The 26860-nt window shown below is 44.6% G+C and overlaps 1 long non-coding RNA gene across 1 annotated transcript; it reads right to left on the bottom strand.

Moving 5' to 3' along the window:
* Positions 1 to 1548: 1548 nt before the first annotated feature.
* Positions 1549 to 14697, bottom strand: LOC138493205 (uncharacterized). The gene is made up of 2 exons (XR_011276308.1): positions 14597 to 14697; positions 1549 to 1983 (listed from the first exon to the last, which is right to left on the bottom strand). It is a non-coding gene; the product is annotated as an uncharacterized lncRNA (long non-coding RNA).
* Between the last annotated feature and the right edge of the window lie 12163 nt (positions 14698 to 26860).

Raw genomic sequence — 26860 nt, 5'->3', positions numbered from 1 at the left:
AGTGCTTGGAACATTTAGTATTCTGCAAGTTGCAAGGGCAGTTCCGGGGACACACAGTTCAAATAAGGCTCGAAGAAGCCAATAAAAGCACGTGTGATGGGAATAAAGGACCAGACTACAACAAATGTGCAATAAAACAGTAGATGTGTATTGAAGGGGACACATATTGGAATAAACAATGGGTGAAGGGGTGAGCAGTGTTCAAAGCAGAAAGACTGGTAGGGTGCACAGGAGACATCATCAAGAATGTAGATGGAAATTGTTGAGAAATGTGAGCATTGCATGCCAATAAATTGTCAAGTTTGCAACAAGATGAACAACCCGTGAAAGCACGGATACTCACTGGATCTTCACTTTGTTTCAGAGGCAAATGAAGTGTGCCCATGGTCAGAACAAGGGATGTAATAAAACCTTGACCATGGCAGCACTGCAAGAGGGCACAACCACCATCATGGACCTGTTTTTGCAATGTGCATCCAATGCCCATTTCCATCTACCATCATCATGGAACGGGATGTGCTCCTCATAAACTTGCATACCCCAGTACTGTTGATACCAGAGGAACATTTGTTGATTCCTAAGACTCTCGGACATTGAAATGCAGGAGGAGAGCCAACTACTTCAACAAGGAAGCAGACAAAGCCCAAGTAGAAATCCTGACTCAATATCATCTATTTTTAACAACAGAGACTTTTTTTGCATCTATTCTAGCTCCAGGAATACAAACAGCCACAAATGCAACGTGACTGCATATCATACGTTGGAACCTGGCCCAGCTGGAAAATACAACTGAGCATGGCCTCAACACTGAACAAGTAGGTATGTGGGTGCTCTGAATCATGACTCTCCAAAATTGCATGGTGCTTGACCCCCTTACTGCCATGGAAGGAGAGGTCTGCCAGAAGATCAGAGCATCATGATGTACCTACTACCCCCAAATGACCAGGACAATGGATCCCTCTCTATTGCAATAAAGGCCTTGCATCACCTAAAAGTAGAAATGGAAGATGAAGGAAGAATTAAAAAATAAATTTGAGAAATGTTAGCAAGATATGGGTGCTAAAAGACACATATGATTGGGCACACTAACAAGAACTAAGGGAGTTCATGAGGGAATTAGATCCAGAAGTAACGAAAGGGGAGTGTAGGAAAAGCGAGATCCGAATTTTAGCTAAGGCTCTGAATTTTAACTAGAGCTCCAAATTTCAACAAAAATGAAAAGCAACCCTATTGTGAATAAGAGTATGAGACAAGAATGTGAGGCTCTGGGCTGAACCTGGTGTAAGTCAGTATTGTGAATGCACAGAACATATACTGAAAAAAGGGGGGTTGCATTTGGTACTGCATACACGCTGATGTTATCATTTTTCACACAACAACAGTGATATGCAAGAAGCATAAAGACCAACAACCCCATAAAGACCCCTTACCATTAACATATCCTGGACTGAATTTAATTGCAAACACAGGCTCTGCAATGTTAATTGGAAATGTAAGAATCAAACCTGAAGAATGAACATTGATTTTACAGTGAAGATGTGAGGAATGTGAGCTGCAGAATGTATAGCCTCTTTTAATTAAAGCAAACCCATAGTTAATTCATATAACAGGAAAACAGCGCAGAGAAATGTAGCAGTTTTCATCCATTTGCTGCCTTCTAACAATGTAGGCTTATCATGTGTTTCATAGAACATTCTAGTGAGTTGGTCTATTAATGGGAGGTGGTTCTGATTGGCAGATGACATCACTTCAAAGGTGGTTTCTTCTTATATTTTATGTAGGCAAACATGCATTCATGGGCAGGTCACAGACAAAGGATTTTAAAAAAGGGTTGTCAGTCAGAAGGAGTGGGTTTCATTTGCTTGTTCCTGGGCTCCCCTTCTCTGGGTTGATGTGCAGCATTTTCTGACGGCAAGATGCTGATATCTTTCCCTGATGAGTAGGTGCAGCATTTTCTGACGGAAAGCAGGCTGATATCTTTCCCTGATGAGTAGAAAGGAAAAACCAGATAAAGAAATTCTACAGTACGGGCTCTGTCTAGGCAGATAGAGGGGGTCCTGACCTTGCTGTACCAAGGACACACAGAATCAAGCATCATTTTTGTTAAGATTCTATTGAAATTTGAGGTGGGTGTTTGTTGTCTGTGGGAGTATTTTATAGGCAATTTCAGGCTGGGGAAAGTATGTTCTTAAATGTGGACAGATATTTTTCATGTGTTACTCATTCCATTTAATAAATGTCAAATATAGTTGAAGTCTTTAATCTGCGAAAGGCAGATGCCATGTTCCAAAGTCTCTTAATAACAATGTTTTGAACTGGAACACCAAAAGAAGGGTGTGTGAAACACATTATGAGAAACATTTTATTTACTGTGGGGAACTTTGCTAATTAGATGTATGTCTGGTGATGTTAATTTTTACTTTTGAATCACAAGGGATGTCATGCAAAAACAGTGCATTTTTCTATTGCATCATTAATACATTCTAATCTCTTCTAAAGCATAAGAAGAAACAAATGAATTAGCCTTGTTCTTTTTATTTCGTCTCATAATGAATTGTGATAGTATACAGACTGATGTAAAACAAGTACAAAACTAATATCACCACAAGCAGTATTTCATGGTAAAATACAAAACCAAACTGGTCACTGTGAATTGGGTCAATTTTTCGGGGCCGATTATATGAATAACAGCATCCATGTGTCTTGGTAAGTATATTCTGCTTTACCACCAGAGTGGTATTGCAGATAAAATACCACATGATGGTGAAATTGGGATTTAGGGTGCACCAGGTCTTGTTGCTGGTTTACCACTCATGATCCCAATACAAGAGTAACACCAGGCAGTCCTGCATTGTTGGGGCTTATCAAAAAATACTGCAAAATACACCTACGAGGGGTAAAGTTGGGAGGAACATCCAACGTACAACCGGCAAGAGAATATATAAATTAAGAAAACCCATGAAACGGAAGTCTGAACCTACATCAACGGCCAAAGTTCCAGATCTCACTGTCATTCCCACCATATCTCTTGACTGAGAGATAATCAATAAATAGCAAGGCATACATATATGCACTCTGAGTTTGGCAAGTTGGCAAACACATTTAGCCCGCAAATGCATGCATATAATCAGTGTAGCACAAAACCACACACATGCATACATGCAAAGAGGAGTAGACCCCAAGAGATAGGGATTAATTTAGGCGAGAGATTGAGCACTAATTAGATTCAGCCAACCTGCACAATGCACTAGCATTTTAGCTAGCTCCCTTTGACATGAGATGGCTAGTAGCCATGAACATACATGCACACACACCTACACATATAGAGGTAGGCCTTAAGCCATTTAAGTGATGGCAATGACAAACATAACATATAGGTAGATGTTAGGCTTAACCATGCATGCGCACTCAAGTAAGCAAGACAAAAGGAAGTCGGCATAAGCATACATTAGAAATCCTAAAGTGTAGCGAATATGAGTCACAATGTATGCATAAATATTTACGTATATACACTTCACATCTGTTAGGTGAATAACATAAAGAATGGGTCTTAAAATAAAGGTAGTTCATGGGCCATTTAGATTTTGGTAGGCCTCAAAACTTTATGAATTGTTTGACACAGTAAAAATACATTCAGTTTGAGTTCACACATGAAAAATGTGCTGACAATGCCAGCTACCTTGAACATGGTGTAAAGTCGTGCTTGGATTGGTTAGGAATAAGAAGTGAAATCCTTTCCCAGGCACAAGACAAGGAAACATGACTTAATTAGATGTTGCTACTAGAAGTAGACCCCACAAGGGGAAGATGTAGAATGCCACACCATTGGTTACGAATATGACTGTTTCAGCAAGGTCTCATAAACCCAATAAGTAAAACATATAACTAATAATGTTTCTGCTCATGTTCTCAGAAGTGAAAAAAACACAAGGCCACAGCTCTGGTGGAAACAAATCTTATGTGCAGAGGCCGCCACAGGATAGAGTCACTCAGACAGTGGGTGCACATCGCCCCCTGTATGAAAACCTCCACCTGGGAGTGGAGACATATACACTAGATAACATAAACCTTCAGCAGAGAGAGAACTCAGCATGCAGGAGTAAGAGAAATCCAAAGACCTTATCTCATAACAGAGAAGGTAAGGGTAGAGTCAAGGCGAGGCATTGAATGGGGGGAGAATTTAATATGGATGAAGAGAAAGGGGAGAGAAAAAGCAGGGAAGAAAAGTGTGAAGGGAGCAAGGGAATGGGCATGAGGGGGAGTAGATGGGAGGGTGGTGAGGAAGACAAGTGGAGGAGTTGAGGAAGCAGGGGGAGAAGGGGCATGTTTAAACAGGATATTGGGAGATGGTGCATCGGAGAGAGGGAAGAGTGGCGAAGGGAGGATGGGAGGAGTGAAGTAAGATGAGAACAGAGGTGGGGCACAGAGGGGTAGAGAGAGGTGGGGAGAAAACACAGGGAGAGAGGTTGTTGAAATGGGCAGGGGAGGTTTGTAGGTTGGAGAGGAGATACAGGGGGTGAAAGGAAGAGAGGTATAGCTGGTTGGTAGATTGGGCGCATGAGAGTGATCGAAGAGGGGCAGAATAAGGTTAAGGGAAAGGAGTGGCATTGGTACAGAGATAGGGGAATGAGATGAGAAAGAAGATGAGGGGCTTAGGTAGGAAGCTAGTTGGGAGAGGGTTGAAAATGGAGAGTAAGAATGAGTGAGGGAGCAAGGGGAGAGAAGAGAGGGACATAAGTGGTGGGCATGGCGATAGGGGAGAAGTAAGAGAGGGGGAGACAAAGAATGTAGGTGGAGACAAAAATGTGGGGTGGGAAAGTAGAAAGGATGGGCAGGGAAGGGATGAGGAAGACCGATATGAGAGGGGAAAGAGAAGGAAAGGGGAAGTTAAGAGGGCAAAAGGGGGAATGAGATAAAATGGTGAATAAGAGGAATATGGGACGGGAGATGAGGGGTATATAGTGTGAGAGGGATGTGAGGGGGTGGGATGGCATGCAAGAATGATTAGAGAGTGTAGTGAGAGTGCAGGCATTTTGGAGATGAGTAAAAGGGAGTAAGGGTAAGGGGTGAGGTGAGGTAAAAATGAGCAAGGAATGATGAAAGGTTGAGTTAAGGGTGGTTGGGTCAAAGCTTCAGTGTAATTCGGATGAAACCCAGCTTTCCATCAGGCTCCCCTCAGTCACCTCTTCTCCTTCTCTCATTCCAGACTGTATGACCGCAATTCAGGAATGGTGTGCCACCAATGATCTCTGCCTTAATGTCAGTAAGACTGAGATCCTCCTCATCGGAACACCAGCTCACTTCTTTCCTCTCTCTCTCTGGCCGCCCCCTCTGGGCCCTCTTCATGCTCCTACCTGTGAGGCTAAGAACCCTGGGTTAATCTTTGACTCCATCTCCTTCCCTCCTCACATCTCTGATGTCTCTAAGAAGTCAAACTATCAACTGCACCTCCTCAGAGGTATTCTTCCTTTCCGCACTTTCCCTCAGAACTCAATGTATCCAGAGCTTTGGCCCTCTCGAGGCTGGACTATTGCAACAACTTTTTTCAAAATCTTCCTGCCTCTACTCTCCAAACTCTTCAATTTATCCAGAAGAGGACTGCAAGGCTTGTCCTTCGCCTCAAGCCCAGGGATTGTATCTCTCCAGCTCTGACATCGCTTAATTGGCTCTCAGTCACGGCAAGGATCAAGTTCAAGACTCTCTGCATCGTCCACAAGGCATTCTGGGGCCTGGGACCGCACTACCTCCAACTCTCTCTTCCTAAACATCTCCCCTCTCGAGCTCTCCGCTCCTCCACTTCCAACTCTCTGAGGGTCAGTCGCTTTTCCAAGCAGAGAGTTTGGGGAAGAACTCTATCCTCAACTGGGGCCTCCCTCTGGAACAGCCTCTCTGCCTCTCACAAACTTGAGCAAAACCATGTCCAGTTCCGGAAGCAACTCAAGACCTTCTTCTTCGCTTCCGCTTTCTCTCTTCCTTTTCCCTGCTGATTCCTGACTGCTCCATACACTGGCCTGCTGGCTACCCTTTGAACTTTGGCCCAGGCCCCTGGATGTCCAGTTGCACCTTTCACTGCCTCCTGGCTCCCCTAGCATGTGTGCTCTGTATCTGCAACCCTACAGTCCCTTCTCTCTGCACTTATGAGCCACCCGATGGCTGAATATCTTGATTTACCTACACTGAGCCACACGCTGGCTGCTCTTTTGAGTGAACTGCACTTCTCCCTTTCCTCTTCCCTGCTCTTGTGTGATCTGAATGGCACAGGGTCTAGTAAGATGGTTGTTTTGGCCTCCCTATGTTTCCCCTCCTTGTTTTGTCGCGCCTAGAAACACTTGTGTACAGGCGTGTTATAAATGCCATATCATATCATATAATTGAGTTGGGGTAATGAGAGAGCAGCGGAGAGTCGTGAAAATTGGATGAGACAGGGATATGAGGGGAAGGAATGGGCGGAGTGAGAGGGCTAATGGAGAGGGAGGGAGATTATAGATAACACACTAGAAATTGGTGCTGTGTGTGGATTTAGGTAGGAAGGGTAAACAGGGCAATCGGAAAAGGAAAGTAGAGGGAAAAGTTGGGAGAGGGGTGAGAACAGTTTTTAGGTAGAGGGGACAGAAGAGATGGTTCTGAGAGAGTTGCAGGGGTAAGAGGGAGAAAGGGAAGGGGGAATCAGAGTTGGAGTAAGGAGGAAGAAGGAGGGAAGGGGTGAGGGGAAGGGAAAAGAACATAATCAGGAGGATATTGAGGGGTAGGAAGTAGACAGTGAAAGAGAAATTGGAAGTTGTGAGGAGAGAGAGATGAGTGCAGAATAGCGATGAGGATGAAGAAGGAGTGGGCAAGGTGTGGGACAGAATGGAAATGGGGTCGGAAAGGAGTCAGGGGAACAAAAGAGCCAGAGGGGTGGAAGGGGAGATGGGATGAGGTGAACAGGTGAAAGGTGAAAGGGGAGAGGGTCTGAGGAGATGGGATGAGAGTACAGTGTATGTGAGTATGTGTGTGTGGGTACAATGGAGCGTAATTGTGAGAAGAGATGGGGACAGGGATTAATGACACATAGGGAGGGACAAGAGGAAACTGCATGGTAGAGAGGGTAGTAGGTGACTAAGATAGAGGGATGTGGGAATGGGAAATGGGGTGGAATTGGGGGATGGGGAGGAGCGAGAGGGAAGTGAGAGGCACAGGAGATTTGGAGGGTGATGGTGAACAGGATTAAGGGGAGTGGGTAAGTCAGTATAGGGATAAAGGGGTTAAGAAGGTCAGTGGGATACTTAAGGAGACACATTGAGTTCAGGGGAAGTTGCCTGGGAGAATGAGTATAGAAAGTAAGCGACTGTGTGTAATGTGCAAGACATGGGAGTGGGGAAGGCATGAAGAGAGGGGGTAGAGGAGAGGGTGGGATGAGGTGAGAGTTTGGAGTGCAATGTGAATTAAGGTAGGATTAAGGTTAGATGAGGCAGAGGAGTATGGGATGGGGGTTGCAGTGAAGAAGGATAGAGGTATAGGTAGAGGGGATATGGTAGAAGGTAATCCCCCATTTCCCCTCAGCCATTTTCTCACATTTGACTGGGGAACATTTTACCTCATTCATTGCAGCATTTGTTCAGCCTGTAGCAGGACTAGAGCGTAGATACACGGCAAGTTTAGTTACATGGGGTGGGGAAGAAAAAGTGGATATGGAGAACTTGTCCCCCATTAAAATGTCCATGTGGGAAATGTCATAGATGCATGGAAGAAAGGGGGATACAAAGCGTGGGGAGTGAGGTGAAAGAGTAGAAGGGGATTGGTGAGAGGGGCAAAGGGGTAAGAGAGTGAGGAAGGATCAGTAGGAAAGGGAAAGGATAGGGAGAGGCTGAGTAGAGTGAAGCAAGTGACTAGGAGAAGGAGGTAAGGTTAAAGGTGAGGTGTGAGAGACGAGAGTAGATAAGGGAAGTGACATGGAATGGAGTGCATGGAATTGGGAAAGGGTGAGGCGCCAAGGGGAGAGGAAAGGAGAAATGGGGCAACAACGGGTATGGTAGAGTGAAAAGAGTCTGAAAGGGGAGGCAAGGATGAGGCTGGGAGGAGAGTATGAGTGAGAGATGGGGCATGAAAGGGGAAAGGTGAAGAGGGAGAAGGGGGAGACAGTGAATAATGATGGAAACAGCAGGAAAGGAAGGGGACATTTCAAGGGTGATATGGGCAGTGGGAAAGGGAGAGTGGTCAATAGGGAGAAGGAGAAATAGAGGAAGGAGAGGCAAGGAAGGAGGGATGTAGAGTGGGGAAGGGGTTGGTTGTAGCAGGGGACAATTGAGGACAAAGGACGGTGGGCAGGGCAGAGAGCAGTTTTAGGAGATTCCCCCTGGGTGAGTCAGAGGAGGGAAATGGGGCAGGGTAGAGAGAAGAGGGAAGCTATGGCTGCTGTTTGGGAAAAGGGAAATCATGCAGGAGAAGAGTAAGGGGGTTGGGTTGTGAGGCACATGGGGAGGATTGCAAGGGAAGTGAGATGGAATATGGGGACAGCATAAATGGGATTGGGTAAGATGACAAAGGTGTAATTGAGGTAAGAAGAGGGTGTGCGAATATAATAAGGGTAAGGAGAGTTAGTGGAGGGAATATTGACTATGAGAGAGGAAGGACTGAGGGGGCAAGGAGGCAAGGAAAGGAGGATAACAGTGAGTGGATAGAGGTGATATTTGAAAGGGGGATGAGTTTGCAGAGTGAAATGGAAAGAAGAGAGTGGTGGGGGAAGAGGAAGGGCTAAGGGTTACCAGGGGATGTAGAATAGAAAATAGGAGAATGGGGATGCATGGGAGAGGAAAAAGGGAAAGGGGTGCAGTGGTAATGTTGAGAGCAGTGAGAGAGCACATGTAGATGGGAGATGGGGAGGGGAGAGGGGAGACTGGGTAGGGCGAGGAGATGGGATGGAAGGAGCAGAATGATGGAGAAGGGGGAGAGAAGTAGATGGGGAGAATGGGGAGTAGTAGGACATGAATAGAGTGATAAGGGGAGAGCGGAGGAGGGCAGGGGAGGGGAAGAGAGGTGTGAGTGTAGAGTTTGGCATGGGAGTATAAGGGATGAGATGGGCTGGAGAGAGGAGTAGCAGAGAGAGGGGAGTATTCAGGAATGTTGAGTAGGGAAGGGGTTAGGAGAACATATTGGAGTAGGGTAAGAGGTTGATTGGACTGAGGGGAAGATTAGGAAGTGTAAGGAACATGGGGGGCCTGGAACAGTGGATAATAGAGACAGAAGTGGGACAGGGTGGTGATGAGTGGGGGATGTGGTGAGGTGAGAGTGATAGTAAAGGGTAAAAGGGAATTGGGGTGCAGCTGAGGGGGAAGGATGATGTGGTCTGGAGGGGAGGTAAAGGGGAGGACATGGAGAGAAGGTAGAGGTGGAAACTGATGGGAGAGAGAGAGGGTGCTGCGGTAGAAGAGGGGCAGGTAGGGGATAACAGGAACGGGATATAGGGCATGTGAGTGCAAAGGGCTGCTGAGGGGGTGATGGGAAAGGGACATAGCGGTGGGATTGGGATGTAAGGGAGAGCTAGCAGAGAGGCAGTGGACACTAGAGAAACCAGGTTGAGAATAAAGATAGATAGCGTTAGGGGTGAGATGATAAGCAGAACACAGGAGAGGGCAAGTTGGGGTGGGGCAGGAAAGTGGGAAAGGAAGCGGAGAGGAGATGGGGAATGGAATATGGTGAAAGGGAGGAGACAGGACTGGGGAACAAGGAGGAAGAAGCATCATGTGGGAGGAAGAGTAGAGAATGGTAAGATTGATATGTGTTAAGGGGAAGGAAGGGCAGGTAGTGGTGAGGGCAAGTGAGGGGTATAGGAGAGGAGGAGCATAGAGGTGAATGGGATGACGTTTGGGGGAAGTGGATGGAGAGAGAAGAGCAGGAGAAGACTTGGACGTTGATGGGCTGAAGGGAGAATGGATGGGGTAAGAGGGATGAGGGGATAGTAGGAATGGTGGGAGGGGGACAGATTGAGGGGGACGGTGATGAGGTGAGGAGAAATATTGCTTGGGGAGAGAGAAAAGAGAGTGGAGGCAGACATCGAGGTGGTGCAAGAGTGTTGCGAGGTGAATAAGTAGGGTAAGAGACACATGGGGATTAGAGGGATTAAGGGCAGGTGTTAGAAGGAGATGAAGGCGGGGAATGGATGGAGACGGACACCTAATCTGCGGCTCCCATTTCTGCACTATTATATACTTATCTTGAGTGCCCATAATTCCCTAAAACAAACTTAAACTACCCACTTGGTGCTGCTGTCGGCTTTGTGATTAAGCACATCAAAATCTGATTTCACCCTCATAATATTGTACTAGGCGGGTGTTTAAACACACAATTCCCTTTGTTTCAATCAGGGCCATGATGTTGGTGTTAAAGTACTGTTAATAAATCGTATCTACACTGAAAAAAAAAAGAAAATGCCCGCGTAGTTCGAGCGAACCGAAAAAGTACCACATAGTGTTTGTTTTAAGTCAGGCTCAGCTTTCGTTTTTACCCACCTTGGTGAGTCCACCAAATTGGCCTCTTTATGAGAGAGCAACAGTTTTCCCCCACATCCTAGTGGATTGCCTGTACATCAACAAATCCAACAGATTTATGACCAGTAGCAGTATTAAATTACTATCATTGATCTTAGAACATATTTACTATAATATATTTCTAAAACATCTCAATTTGTATCCCCATACATTTGGATGAACCCACTAATTAAAATTAAAAACAAAACCATATGCTGGAAACCGTGGCTCTTTCATGGCATTACATTTGAAGGACAGCTGTTTATTAGGGGGATACCTCTAACCTTCAATGTGCTGGTAATCAAATATCATATTCCAAAGACCTTTATGCATCAATATATAGATCTGGTTGAGGCGATGATGGTTCATTATGATTTGCTAATACATTGTGATAATATGTATCAAGGTAACAAAACGCAACATATGCTTAATCATAACTTCAATGCTGCATTGTTCTACAAAACACTTATATCGATGCCAGACAGTACGGCTCCATGGAACAAGTAACTGGATTGGAGAATGGATTGCTCTCTGATAGATTTGTAAATGAGATGCCCTTGGTATGGAAAGACATTTCTAAAGTGACTGTTTCGGCTAGTTTGCTCCAAACTCTATATTTCTTCCACCACAGGGCCTTTATTACTCCATCTATCCTATTTAAAGGTGGTTTGTCACAAGATAAAAATTGTTGGAGCTGCCTATGTATGAAAGGATTGTTTAAACATTTAGTATTTGATTGCATTCATGTTAAAATCTTTTGCAAAGCTGGATGGAATGTGCTAAAATCAGTTTTTCACCTACAACAAGAACTTTGTATCTCATTTCTGTATCTAGGAAGTACAGCCATTGTACCTATCATTTGTAAAAATAATGGATTTCTGCTTGATCTCTTCATTATGATAGCTATCCAAACTGTTACCTCGAAATGGAAAAACCTTAAACAACTGCACTGTAAAATATGGTGGAACTCTATTTGTAATGTTCATAGAATGCAGAAATGTAACACTTCATCCCCACTTTTACTAGGCAAACATGAACTGAATTGGAGATTGTTCCCTGAGTATTTAGATCATAAAACACCTAGCCCTTAATTTGTAATGGCAAGTTAATTATATCCACTCCCCCCTTTCGTTTCTGTCATGTTTCGTCTTGTCTGTTATGTCTTGTCGGTTATCAATCTTTATATTATATAAAATATAGACGTATTAGTTTATGTTGAAATACTGCATAAATGCTCACTTTATGCATAAGATTTATTCTGCTTGTCATGGCATGTTAGGCCTCTTTTACTATATTAACTGGTATTGGATTATATGTTCTTCTTTTACTAAGATATTTATATAGAACTGATTTATGTTTGTTTCAATTTTCCATTGTATGCCAATGTGTTTATTAAGAATAAACTATTTAAACAAAAAAAAGCTACGAGGCAGTAGCGAAAAACGTGATACTTGGCTTGTATCTTTTTCATCCCGGTTCGGGAATCGTTAATAAAGTACTTTGTACCAACAAACAAAAAAAAGAAGGCAATGAAGGGGATAGCAGAGGTAGAGGTTGGAGTGGTGAGGGAGGTTGGAGTGTGTGTGGGAGAAGGTAAATGAGTCAGGAGGAAGTGGAAAAGGAAACGATAGAGAGTTAAGTGGTATGTGGATAGGAGGAGAGCAGGAGACAATATATTTTGGGCCAGGGTGACTACTAAGGGAATTGAAGGGTAGGCAGGGAAGGCAAAATGGTGAATGGGACATTGTGAGTGGCAGAAATAAGATGTGAGTGGCATGGTTGAGAGGGGAGGGGTATGGGTGGGGATGGGGGTTACCTAGATGGAGTAATTAGGGGAAAAGTTCACAGGAGAGCTAATAGAAAGAGGGAGGTGAGTGGGGGAGATAGGCGGGAGAAAGGGGGTAAGAGGTGCAGTGTGAAAAGACATTAGAACAGAAGAAAGGAGAGGTTGAGAAGAGAGGGCTTGAGATGGGAGAGTGAGGACAAGGGAGGGGACATGGGCTATGGGATTGGGGTAGCAATAAACAGGATGAGGGGAAGTGGAAAGGGTGCAAATGTGAGAGGGTAACATGTGGTAGGAAGGAGTGAGCAGGAAGCATGGGGTGATGGGTGAGATTGGGTGGAGAGAGGGGGGAATAAGAGAGGAGTGTGGCTAGGGAGGCACAGTGGGAAAGGGAATGAGGTGGCAATGGGGAGCTTGATCGAGTTGAATAGGGGAAGGGGAAGTTAGAAAGGGGTGGGTTATAAAGCAGAGGGGATTGGCTAAGAGGGTTTCAAGGAGTAGGAACAGTGAAAATGACAGGAGGAAGATATACAAGGCAAAGATGAAAAGGGGAAATAAAAGTGGTGAACAGGAAGCAGTGGGCCAGGAGGTGAAGTCTAGTCACCAGGAAGGGAGAGAAGAGGGCAAAACTAGAAAAAGTGTTCTAAGGGAGAATGGCAGTCGACAGTGTGAGAGGGAAAGGGAGAGGGAATGGGAGGCGGTAGAATCATGAGGAGTAGAGATATGGGGAATGGTTTAGAGGTAAATGGAATATTGATAGGAGGAAAGTAAGAGGAGATTGGTTAGGGGGCCAAGGGAATTGCAAGGGCGGTGTGGGGGTAGGCATTTCTGGTCGATGGCTCAGTGGCAAAACAAAAAAGGTGATATCTGTAAAGTTTGGAATTAATCTTAACCTCTGGAATTGCTCTGGGCAACTCTCCAGATCACTATTCTTCGCATGCCAAACCATTACGAAAGGGGAAAGACTGTATGAAAACCAGGGGGAGTTGCACATTGTGAAGGGAGAGGAAAAACTTGAGTAGCAAGGCTGAGAGGCAAGGGAAAAAGTGAGGGGTATGCAGGGATGTAGGAGAGGGAGGATTGATTGAAGAGCCAACAGGGGGAGAGGGAAGCAACTGCAAGAGGGACAAGGGACAGATGTCATGGGATAAATGGGAGGTAAGAAGGGGAGATGAAAGAGGGTGCAAAGTTATGAGAAATCACAAGGGAGGAGAAGAGAGGATGAAGTAAGGGGGATGGAGTGAGGGAGAGAGGGGAGAGGGAGATGATAAGTGGGGAATTAGGAGGCATATATAGAGGGATGCGGGGAAGCGGAAAGGGTGGCAATGGGAGCGGCAGATAATGGGGTAGGAAAGTGTCAGGAGGACACATGGGGTGATGGTTAGGGGGAGGCGGGCTGTATAAAGAGCACATGGAGTGATGGTGATGGGGAGGTGGGCTGTATAAAGAGAGAAGAGTGAGGCAGGGGTGTGGGTAAGGGAGGGAAGTGGGTAAGAGGGTGAGGGAGCTACATGGAGGGGAGAGTCTCAATCAGGAAGTGGGACATGGTAAGAGAGAAGGTGGAGTGGAGGGCATTGGAAAAAGAGGCAGAGAGGGATGGGTATTGGTTGCAAGGGAGAGGTGGTAGGATTTCGAGGATGAGGGCAGCAGGGGCAGCATAATGGGGAGAGGGAATGAGTGCATGGCAAAGGTAATGGCGAGAGGGGAAATTGGAGGACCAAACTGGAATTAGGTCAATAGGGGAAGACAAGGGTATGAGGCATGGAGGTGTCATGGGGGCATGGGTAGTGGAAAGGGAGAGAGCGGGAAGTGGAGCAGGGTGAGGAGGGTAAAAGGAGAGGGGGAGACTTAGGAGAGTGGGAGGGCATGCAAAGAGGGAGGATGAAGGTGATGAGGAGAGACCATGCGAGTGAAGAAATGGAAACAGGTTTGGGATAGGTGTAATCATGAGAGAACATGGAGAGCAGGGAAAAAAAGAGAGGGAGGTGTATGTGGCTGAGGGGCAGAGGAGTAGGCATTAAAGAAGCAGGAAAGGATTGGAGTAGTGTTTGGGGTAGGATTGGAGCAATTCAGTATGAAGGAAAACGTCAAAATCCAGAATGGGAGTGTTTAACAATTGTAGAAATATGACAATTGAAGATTGACCATTGGATTCAAAAGATGATTCTGAAATAGGTTTAGGTTAAAGGATTAAGAGACTTCAGTGGGGGGGCTGGGTTTCAGGGTAAGGTTAAAAGCGGGTTTCAATTTGGTATTCTCTTTGGTGTTCAGTTCAGTTCCATTTCATTCATATGGTGTACATACTTACCTCCCCCCAACCCCTTGCCCTATTCATTTCATTTGTCCTGGTCTCCTCTAAGCAGCTTGTTCCAGCAATGATCCTCCCTGACCAAGGTCCTAGTCTCCAGTGCTGCAACTCCTGGTGACCGGAATTTTATAGCATGGACTTGTCATAATGGGGAATGTATCACATGTCATCATGACATCACAACAGTGTGGACAATACCAGATGTCCCACGACTAAAGGGGGAAAAAAGAGCAAAGCTCAAAGAGTATCTACCATTTACAAATCTACTGAACATGGTCAGGCCATATTTGAACCTAATTATAAGGCTGCCTCCGTAATGTATCCTGCCGCATTGATGCCCAATGTCCCTCTACTGCAGCTGAGGTCTCTCATGTGCACATTCTAATATCTACCTCTCTTGTAAACCTTCTGACATCACATAGCTGCAACAGTGACATGATTAGTGTTCTACTCTCAGAGTTCCCCTGCCAGTCTGAAACTCCTGAATAGAAATGGAGCAATTTAAATATGTTTAAATAATGTACACTCTTCTCAGGCATTGTTTCAAAATAATGCCACTACAGTCACTGTCCTATCTTCTGTCGTCACAGTGTACATGATCTACCTCCATGATTGGGGTCGCATTTGGGCCTAACCCTGTGGTAGAAAGTCCATTTTTCCTAATGTACTCTATATTGTCTTCATATTTGTTTGTTTAATCTTGCCTTCCTTGCCAAGGTTCATATTTGCACCTTGGTAAAAAAAAATGGTGAGGTCCGATGAATTAAAAAAAGAGTCCTGCAAACATAATATGCACCAGTGGGGTACTAATATTTGTAGAGTTTTAGAATATTCTGCCAGTGAGGAACCTCACTCTCCTACAGAAAATCCCACACTTTCGCACAGAAAGTGAAAGCGTGAGAGTGAACGAGGCACATGTAGTCTGAAATTCAGTTTCTTTGATGTCCATTTCTTTTACATGTGTTGTATTTTTGGCAGAATAACTATTACTAAAGCACTCGTTCACCTGATTTGCTTCTTGGCCAAAGCCAAGCAACATCTTGAGGGCACTTCGTATCTGCGGAATACACCACAATGTGGGCTAGTTTCTTTTTTGGATGAAAACTCATCCTTTTCCTTTTCAAGCCAATGAACCCACTGAATAGACTTCTTCTGAAAAACCCAATCCCCCCTCCTATCTCACGTTATTACACTGTATTTCCTACATGTTTGCACTTCAAAAAATACTTAAAAAGGCTGAAAAGGTGAGAGTGGCACTCACTTTGCACCTCCTGCTTCTAAGTCGACTCCTTGATTTTCCACATGTTAAGCCTATCTTTGTATCTGATAGCACAGATACGCTTTCCCTGGCCACACAGTTTACTCTCTACCACGTTAAAGGTTGTCATTATGTCAGGACTGGCTGAATATGAGGGACCAATTTTAAAATGTATTTATCAGATGTTAATTCTGATTGTTGTGGGTTTGGGCGAGAGGATCCTGATGTGATAGGAAGTGGATAGTATAGTTTGATGTGCCTGAGTTCAGAAAAGAATAGCCTGTCGCATTGTGTGCTGGCTTAGAGTATACCCACTACTCTCTTGAATGATATGCCAAAATGAATTGCCACCACACAGATTGTGCCAAATAAGGACGTTTTAATTGTTATTTTGTTTGTTAGTTGACACGTGTTTCGGCCATTGGCCTTTTCAAAACCGGACATTCACTGGATATCAAAACAAATTGTATACCAATAGACAAGACAGAAATAAACACAAGTGCAATTTATTAAAGATAGGAACAGATAAAAAAAAGGGGGTTGGGAAAGGGTATGGATTTGCAAGGATACGAGAGAAAAAAAATAACAATTAGAAAAGTTTGTGTTGTGTCCTGTCATTCAATTCCAGAACAGTCATATTTTCACAATATGCCTCATGTCCTGGGCATTAGACCACTATAGCTAGGTGATGGCTCTCTGCTATTTCAAAAAGCTACTTATTTTGGAAGCATGTGGGTTTCTTAATCTTCTTAAATTAAGGTTGTGATGTGATTGGTTATTTATAATGTGCTTAATGCCCAGATGTTTCTAAGCACAGACGTAGTCTTGCTTCCAAGGCAAGCACATTGCCCCTGAGTACAGCACGCTGCTCAGAATTGGTGCTCACAGCCAAGGTCAGAGGAGAGCAGAACATTCCTAGCTCCAGGGACAGGGAGCCACTTGCAAAATAGCAGAAAAAATCCTCACTAATTGCAGACGAAAAAGCTCTGTTTTTCGGTCCTCACCTATTTGGTGTGGTTGAGCTGAACAATAGCCATTTACCTGTGGTGGGAAGTGAAGCTGTTCCCAGCGAAGCAGACAAGAAATGATCCATATCTAACAATGTTGCAACCTGAAGGCACTCTCACAGGCTAGGTGGATATACCAGTGGCAACAATGGGACACATAGTCAAATAGTCTTTCTCGTCACCTTCAGAAGGTGCCCTAAGCACTGAGAACAAAGCAGGGCCCCAGGCCTGAGGAGACCGGCTCCAGTCAATCAAGGACAACAAATCCTAGGGTGGAGGGTGGAGCGTGATGGGCAAGGGTCAATGGTAGTCTTAAGACCCTGCAACAATGTAATAGATTGTTTGTGGGGAAGTCTAAGGCGAGACCACCTGATATGCCAGGACCAGTTAGCTAACATCTAGAGGTGCTGTCTATCTACACTATCACTATCACCCAGCAACCCACTAGTATGGGTTTATAAGTTTTTGGGGAAGGGTTCTGAGTTGTGACGACTTTTGCTAACAAAAACTCCTGACACAGGCTCAGGAGCAGTGATTGCTGGAGAATTGTTTTCCTTTATGACCCCTGTCTATTTAGAAAATAAAAGCCAGTTCTAACTTGCCCTTGGCTGAGTCCTCTGTCATTACTGGAGGAGGGTTCATTGGGCCCTGGGTACTCTGCTGAATGGTGATTGTGTAGCACAAACCTCCATGCTCTGGTATACCTAGTTTACACAACTGTTTTTCCCCTTCCAATTCTGTGTCTGTAAATATATTTTTTTCAGCTGTTTCTCTCAATGGTAATGTGGGGTATATGCAAAGTACTGTGCAGCATTCTATTTCCCTTATCATCTGTACCTGTTAGAATGATGGTGTCACTTCCTGTATTACTGCATCAATGTGTAATGTGAACTTTGTTCCTGGTGCTCTCTCTTGTGGAACTGCTGGTATGAATATAAATTACACTGGCAGGTGAAATATTATGCAATGTATTGAACCCTTGGAGCCATCCAATCAGGACGGTCACTGTGTATATGAATATCTTTTCATGCAATGGTAGTGCTTAATTTGTGATAGTGCTGCACAGTGCGTGAATTACTTTGTCTACTCTGGTGTAATGCATGCCTGGTGTGTCTGGTGTGGAACATACTATTCCTCTGTCTGTGAATTAGATTGTCATGTTCATGTTGCTTAATAAGTCTTGGGCCAGAAAGTTGGCTGGTGTCTCAGTGGTATATAGTAACGGTGCTTGCATTTCTTGTGTCCCTATTGTTGGGATGAACGTCCTGCATCCCACATGTGAGAGAAAATATAAAATAAGAAAACCCACAAAGCACAAGACAGAACACACATCTAAGGCCAAAGGTGCAGGCTACAAGCAGATTACCCTGTCATTCCCACCAGATAACTACTCTGAGAGATAAATGGAGAACCACAACACATAAATGAATTCCGAGCTTAGATGCACAGAAAGACGGCAGATGATACACCAAGAGTCAACTTGACATACACACATATGTAGATGCAAGTGAGTAGGACCAAGAGACAGGATGCACGATGGGACATAGAGTAATCATTTATTATATAGAGAAAGCTTTTATAGATCAGAGCAATGAACATGACACAACAGCAGTAGTGATTGTACACTTTGTGACATGAGATAGTTAGCAGCCATAAAAACCACATACACATAGCTAGATACATTCATAGGCAAGCTTTAAGCCATGCAAAGAATGGCAATGATAGAATAACATAGGAACAGAGGTTAACCCTAACCAAACACATACACACACATCAACTCAGACTAGAAGAAATGTGAAACACATCAGGAAGTTATGAGTGTGTAGTTGTTAATGGGACTTTATGGTTACAAGTAAAACCGAAGCCCCCCAGAAATTCGCCAGTTATGGTAAGCTAAGCAATTATTACTCACACCACCACCGTGCACTGCTAGGACTAACACCCAGGACATCAAAGATGACATCACGAATGTCAGTGTCCACTATACCCATATAATGTGACCAATGGCCTGAGCATATGGCCCTTTGGGTAAGGTGCATGCAATGGATGGGGATGCAGAATAACTCCAACACCAAATATTCGAACCAACTCAGGAAGATGGCAAAGGTGCTGTTTTATTAACAATTATCTAAAACCAATGGACGTTCACTCGCGCTCCCAATGCATTTCTCATAAAAACATCCTTATATGCAAAAAATACCTCAGACGTGATGTCATACTACATGGCAAATAAAAAAAAACCTATGAGGGATTGTGATAGGTTCAAGGGGAACATATAAGTATACTTTCTATACGGGCTGGGATTGTGATTGGCTATCTAATATCAGGTGGACAACTTATGCCTACCTCTAAAACATGTCATCTTCAATACTATTAAGTACACAGTTTATTATTGGTCTTCAAATATAAGGCCCTTCGTTATATTGACCTCTATAATTGGCCGGCATGCTCGTGCCATGTCTGGAACATTCGCTTCACTTAACAGCATGTAAGTTCAGACCCAGGAGCCAGGAGGTGGAATTGACTTTACCTCTCCACCCTACTAGCCCAACATCTCTCATCACCCATGCCTTCTCTTCTGCCTTGCAGAGTGTCTTTGAACTTGGCCTTGCCAAGTATTCTTGCTCTGGGAATATATGGGAGTGCGAGCATGCACTATCGTTGTTCTAGGACTCCACACTCACCTCTATTTCCAGCCTTGGCTCACGTGACAGGAGACCATGATTTGGTCCACTTTGCAGCATTTAAATGTCTTAAAATTAATAAAACTTGGCACGATTGGTGTTCTTTGTGTGCACCTTAACAAGTAATGATTCAGCTTCTCACGTTCACCGACTTCAAGAATAGATAACCGACCCTGGCTGCTTCAGCCTTGATACCAGGCCAGACAGCCTCGCCATGCTTATTTACGATCTCAGCTTATTCTTGCGGCAACACAATTCTCTCCTCTTCTCTCCATGGGTCCTGGCTTACTAAATTCATGACAAATGATGTCCAGCTTCTATACATTAGAAATTTCTCCCTGCAGTCTATTCACTGCGTATAGCCAGCTTCTATGATCACTTAGTCTACTTGTGTTACAGCATCTGAACAGTTATTGAATGGCTTGCATTTTATGCAGTGCTTTGCACACATGAAATCTTCTTTTCACATATGAAAGTTTGCTCGATTCTTAACTTCGTCATCAGTTGCTGTCAAATCCATACATTCTCTTCAGCCAGTATCCTCAGGGCATCGCACATATCTCTTGTGACATCACCAGCATCTTTTTAACTCTTTCTCGTCCTTCAGGGAGTTCCTCCCTCAGATTGTTGGTTCTTCAGGGATACATTTGATAGGGTTTTCTCAGTGGGTACCTTCTTTCGAATACTCGCTGTGGTATGGTCACAAAAGCTGGTGTTAAGAATGGCACAATCTCAGGTTTCCAACATATAGGAGGTAGGGGGTGGGATTTCCTGTAGAGGCATGTAACTACCTCTCTACATTCCCCCCTCTGGTCGAGTCCTCGTCCACCCCCTCAATTGTCTACACATCCTGATATTTTCTCTTGAAAAAGTGCTTCTTTTGAGTCCTAGTTGCACTGTCCATTCAGGTCAAAAGAGACCCATCAACTCACATACTTCTTATGATTCTTTGGATACAGGAACTTTGTTCCTTCAGATGCTAGGATGCTGGACTATTTATTTTCTGACATCTTCATCAGTCAATTCCTTGGGTTCAAACCCAAATTTGACATCGATCATGATCTTCATTCCTACTGCTTTCTTTGCTGTCTTCTTGCATTGTGCAATTATTATCCTGATCACACAAAATCCAAACATCACCATGACCAATAATGCTCTAAGAAATGTGAAGATGTTTACCATCCAGTGCGGAATCCATGAGAATATGGAAGCAAACCAACTGTCATTTATAATGTCCTCTGTCCGGTCTTCCATCTTGTTATTCAGCTTCGCTAGCAATGTTATGGCGTCTGTCAAGGTCCCTGTCATGCCTTACAACATGAGTGTATTCCAAATCCTCCCCCTCCTCCTCACCTGTCAGATCTTCAGACGAAGATATAGATCTTCTTCCCTTCTTCCCTTCTTTCTTCGGATAACTTGTTTCTTCTTATGAAGATATGGTCTCCCTCGGGTGGACGCCACCCTGCCAGCTTGTTTTAAGAGCAAAACAGCAGAGGACACCCTCCCATCAGAGCCAAAGGCAGAAAAAACCTCTCTGGAGTAATGGAAGTCGGGATGTCAACAGGAAGGAGAATGTTCTGGTTGAAAGTCTGATGGATGCAAGTATGCAAGTATGCGATGGAATTCGTAGAAGCATCGCCTTGTACGATGACTTGAGAGTGTGGAAATCCAGAAGCGGTAAAGGATTACTCAGGGCTTCGGAACAACAGTATGACCCTAACAATCCACGGGATCCACATAGCCAGCAAAAGGAGAGCTCCGTACGGGATAGAAAGGGAAGTCCGAAATAAAGAAACAGCCAGAAACAGAAAACAGAAGGAAAAAGGATTGCCAGAGAAATAAGCAGCAGTAACCGAAAAGTAACGGAAAGCTCTGGTGGGACAGACAGAAAGGAGTGACCTGGAAGCGAGCCGATACTGAAAGTGAACAAAAATAGAGACGCCGCAGATAACGGCAGAAGAAGGCAAAGGAGGCACTGAGATGCTGCAGTAAGGAAGGCAACAAGTTGGAAACCAGAGTAAACTTAAGTAGAGGGAGAACGGGGGAAGAAAGGTGCACAAGAGGAGGGATAGAAACTCGGAATAGCAATAGCATGTACACCCGGGGACAAGCGAAGGGTTGCAATGCGCAGTTGCAAGGGGAGGTGTGGCTAAGTACCATTGCCGACAGAAAGGAAAGAAACAAGAAACTAGACCCACACACCCGGAAGTGGGGAAGAGACAAAGGCACATTGATGGTGTCTGAGTGTCCATTCTCTCCACAGCCACCCGGAATGCCGGCGCATGACAGTATACTCCCTCTTCATGGGGGGTCCTCCCGGCTTATTGGGATGCCGACAATGAAAACTGCGAATCAACCAGGAGGCATGTAGGTGATGAACAGGTTCCCAGGAATCCACAGAATGGGGAAAGCCTTTCCAATGAACAAAGTATTCTAAGCGTCCCTTCCGATATCTAGAGTCCATAAGAGACTCCACCTCATATTCTTCAGGGGGTACACCCTTATTGATCTGATTGCGGGGGTAAGTAGGTTGGTATGGATCCGAATGATGTTCTTTGAGTAGTGAGGAGTGAAAGACAGGGTGAATGCGCTTCATATGATCAGGTAATAGTAGACGATAAGCCACAGGATTGATTCATTCAACAATTACAAAGGGACCTATGTATCTCAGTGATAGTTTAGAAGCTTGCAACCAACGTGGTAGAAATCTAGTAGACAACCAGACCTGGGTCCCCTTTTCCCACAAGGGATGCGACTGGTGACGGGAGTCGTAATGCATCTTGTATCTTATTTGGGCGGCCTGCAATGATTTGAGGGTAAGGACGTGGGTTTTAGAAATGCTGTCAAGAACCGCATCAACAGATGGTACTGCTGAGGTTTTGAGATCCATGGGTAGAAGGTTACGTGGATGAAAGCCATAGGTATAATAAAAAGGACTCATCATCGTAGCACTGTGTTTGGCATTATTATAAGCAAATTCAGCTGTTGGCAACAGTGTGGCCCAGTTATCTTGTTGTGAGTTTGTGTAACAGCATAGATATTGCAATAAAGAGGCATTAGCCTCTCTGTCTGCCCATTTGTCTGGGGGTGGAATCCCGAAGACATGGTGCGTTCTATGCCCAACTTGGTACAAACAACCTTCCAAAACGAGATGTGTATTGGCTGACATGATCAGATATTATCTTATCTGGCAACGTGTGTAGATGGAAGATGTCCTTGACAAATACATCAGCCATCTAGGCAGCGGTGGGAAGGCCTGGAAGCGGAGAGGAATGGGCCAGCTTAGTCAACGAATCCACTGTTACCATTATGCATGTCTTCCCATCTGAAGGTGGCAAATCAACTATGAAGTCTGTAGACAGAACACTCCAAGGTCTGGTGAGTAAAGGTGCTGGGTGTAGATGCCCGATTGGCTTCCTTAAGCTGTATTTAGACCTGCAACAAGTAGGACAGGAGCGAATGTACTTGTGTACGTCTGATACTAGGCCTGGCCACCAAAACTCATGACACCAGTTAAGAGCGATGTGTTGGTTCTTAGCGTCAGGCAGAAATAGCTTATCATTGACGAACAGACCATCCTGTCTCTTGATCAGGTCTTGATGTGTAAGAGTTGGAAGAAGTATAACACTACTAGTAGCTGCCTTTACTCTCTGTAGGAATCCCGACACCTGGTTAACGATCTTGGATGGGGAAATAATAGGTTCTGGAAGGTGTCCTAATACTGCTCCTGGAATGGGTATACACGAGAGGGCGTCTGCTAGAGTGTTCTTGGTTCCAGGAATGTAGGTGATGGAAAATTCATATTGCGCAAAGAAATGTTCCCATGTTACTTGTAGGGAGTTGGTACACTCCATCTGTTGAATAAATGTCAGGTTCTTGTGGTCTGTCCGCAAAACAAATGGAAAGGCGGCACCCTGTAGCAAATGCCTCCACTCCCCATAGGCGGTCTTCATAGCGAGAAGTTCCTTTTCTATCACCGAATAATTAACCTGGCTAGGAGTAAGAGTCTTGGAAAGGTATGCTATAGGGTGTTCCTTGCCTTGGTACTCCTGCAACAATACGGCTCCCAATGCAGCTGCGGAGGCGTCCGTTTCTACTATGAAGGGATGTTCCTGATCTGGCTGTTGGAGTATGGGAGCTTTGCAGAATAGCTGTTTGAGGTGGGAAAAAGCGTCTTCAGCTTGTTGAGTCCATTTAAACTGGGATGAGGATTTCTTTAGAAGTGAAGTGATGGGCAAGACGGTGTCTGAAATGTTTGCAATGAACTTGAGATAAAAATGTGCCAATCCTAAGAATCTCTGATGGTGGTAGGTGAAGGCCATTTCAGCATAGCTTCAACCTTTTGTGGGTCCATCTGGATACCAGCACTGGTCAAGATAAATCCCAAGTATGGAACTGTGGTAGCTTCGAATGCACATTTCTCTGGATTGATGTATACACGCATTTCACCACGGTATTTTTCATTGCGTGTTTTTTCATTGCCATTTTTATTTTAAAAAAAAAACGAATCGTTTTTTTTGGGGAGGGGGTTAAAAAATTAAATATATGGTTGTGGGTGTAAGGGAATAAAAAAAAAAAGCGATCAGTTTTTCGAAAAAAAACGGCGTTGAAAAAACCTGCGATGAAAAATACTGCGGTGAAATAACATAGAACTGGATTGATTAGGAGATGGTTTTCCCCAAGACGTTTTACCACCTGTCTAAGATGGTTCTTATGTTGCTGAAATGAGGATGAGTAAACCAAAATATCATCCAGATATACTATGGTGGTGTGAAATAAGAGATCCGAAAAAATGCGGTCCATGAATCTTTGGAATATGGATGGTGTGTTAACCAGACCAAAAGGCATCACACAGTGTTCAAAGTGTCCATAAGGTGCTCGGAATGCAGTCTTCCATTCGACACCCTTCTGGATCCGGAGAAGATGATATGCTCGTCGTAAATCGAGTTTTGAAAACACCACTGCCCCTTGTACGGCCTCCAGAATGTCCTTAATAAGTGGCATAGGATACCTGTCTCGAATGGTGACTTGGTTTGGACCACGGTAATCTAGTCATGGTCTTAATTCGTGAGTCTCCCGTTTAGAGATGAAAAACAGGGATGCTCCAGCCGGTGAACGTGTAGGATGGATTAACCCGTTCTGAAGGTTCTCGTCAAGGTATCTTCGTAGGGCTTCCTTCTCTTTGAGAGATAGTGAAAACATTCAACCAAAAGGTACCAGGGCGTCAGTGACCAAGTTGATGGAACAATCTTCTGGACGATGCGGAGGCAGAGGTTGTGGACCGTTTTCAAAAAACACCTCCTGATATTCACACAGACTGGCTGGTATGTGGTTGACTCCTACTGATGTTGAAGGCGAGTAGGATTCGGTCACAGTCTTAACCGTGACATAGTGGGTTCCTGATAAGCACTGTTTAGTACAAATGTCAGAGGAAAACACCATCTGATTCCTTGCCCAATCTATAGTTTGGGTGTTTTTGCGGAGCCAAGAAATCCCTTATATAACGGGAAAATGTTCAGGTCGAATTGCATAATCTTGGTATGCTGCATAATGGTCATGGTGAGCGGAGTTGTGACATGAGTTATGAGTCCAAAGCTTAGTGGCCTACCATCCACTCCTTCCACTTTCAGATCTTCTTCTTTTTCAAGCAACACAATACCAGTCTTTTTTGCCCATACAATGTCCATAAAGCGTCCTGCTGCTCTGCAATGAACCAGCCCCAGAGCATCTATCAGGGTTTGCCCGAGGTGAAGCTGTAAGCTTATTACCATACGACGATTGTCATCAGCAGAAACTGCTGAAGTAACTGACATGGAGAAATAGGGACTGCTGTGTGACCCTCGAGAACCCGCCCCTATTGGTTCCGAGGGTTACCATTTCCCGATCTCCGTGGTGGAACTTCTGGGCATTCTCGTAGCATATGCTTGTTTGATCCGCAATACATACATAATTGGTTGTCTCTTCTTCTTTTTCTTTCTTCGGGAGTCAGAGGACCCTGGGCAACACCAATCTGCATAGGCTCCTCTTTGGGGGGTCTAGGTGAGGAGGACATCGGAGTCGGAGAATCATGAGGAAGGAAAGGAATACGAGTCTTCTTTCGTTCAGCTCGTCTTTCCGCAATCCGATAGTCTAGTTGTAGTACAGTAGATAGCAGATCAGCAAATGAGGTAGGTCGGGGTATTCTGGCGAGTTCATCCTTGAGTTCTTCTCAGAGTCCTCTTCTAAAAATGGTAAACTGTGCCACTTCTGGCCATCCTGTCTCGGCTGCCACTCTCTTGAATTGGAATATGTAAGTGAGCAAGTCTGAGGTTCCTTGGGGAATGTCCAGGAGTTCTTCACTGGCCACCTGAACTGCTTCTTGTCGTTTGAATGCTTGTTTGAATTGAGCTGTGAATTCTGCGTAATCCTGTAGGAGAGGGCTGGCACCCGTGACCATTGGAGTTGCCCAAGCCAGGGCAATACCGGTAAGATTGGATATCAAAAAACCAATGCATGCTTTGTCGGAGGCAAAGGTCTGGGTACGGGAGGTGAAGTATATTATACAAGCTTCCATAAAGTCCTTGAATTGACGTAGCGTGCCGTTGTATTTCCCAGATGCTAAAGGCATAGGTGGGAGCTCTGCCCGCAGCTGTTCTTGAACTCCCATCCTCTGTTGAAGAGTAGCATTCTCGGCTTTTAATGTCTGTAGTTCTTGGGATAGCCTCTGGACTGCATTTACCAATTCTTGGACCTGTTCTGCTGTAGCCATATTGGCCTTTTCTTGGTGTTGCAAACTGTCACACCTTACAACATGAGTGTATTCCAAATCCTCCATCTTCTCCTCACCTGTCAGATCTTCAGACGAAGATATAGGTCTTCATCCCTTCTTTCTTCAGACAACTTGTTTCTTTTTATGAAGATATGGTCTCCCTCTCCCTCGGGTGGACGCCACCCTGCCGGCTCATTTTAAGAGCAAAACATCAGGGGACACCCTCCCATTAGAGCCGAAGGAGAGGAAAAAGCCAAAAGGCAGAAAAAACCTCTCTGGAGTAATGGAAGTCGGGATGTCAACAGGAAGGAGAACTCTCTGGTGGAAGTCCGATGGATGCAAGTATGCGATGGAATTCGTAGAAGGATTGCCTTGTACGATGACTTGATAGCGTGGGAATCCAGACCCGAACAATCCACGAGATCCATGTAGCCAGCAAATGGAGAGCTCCGTACCGGATAGAAAGGGAAGTCTGAAATAAAGAAACAGCCAGAAACAGAAAACAGGAGGAAAAGGATTGCCAGAGAAATAAGCAGCGGTACCCGAAAAGGAACAGAAGGCTCCAGA

This window comes from Ambystoma mexicanum, chromosome 10 (assembly GCF_040938575.1).
Source record: "Ambystoma mexicanum isolate Mex_15411 chromosome 10, UKY_AmexF1_1, whole genome shotgun sequence".
NCBI lineage: Eukaryota > Metazoa > Chordata > Amphibia > Caudata > Ambystomatidae > Ambystoma > Ambystoma mexicanum.
The sequence above is the reverse complement of the archived record's forward strand: the minus strand, read 5'-3'. Positions and strand labels throughout refer to the sequence as shown.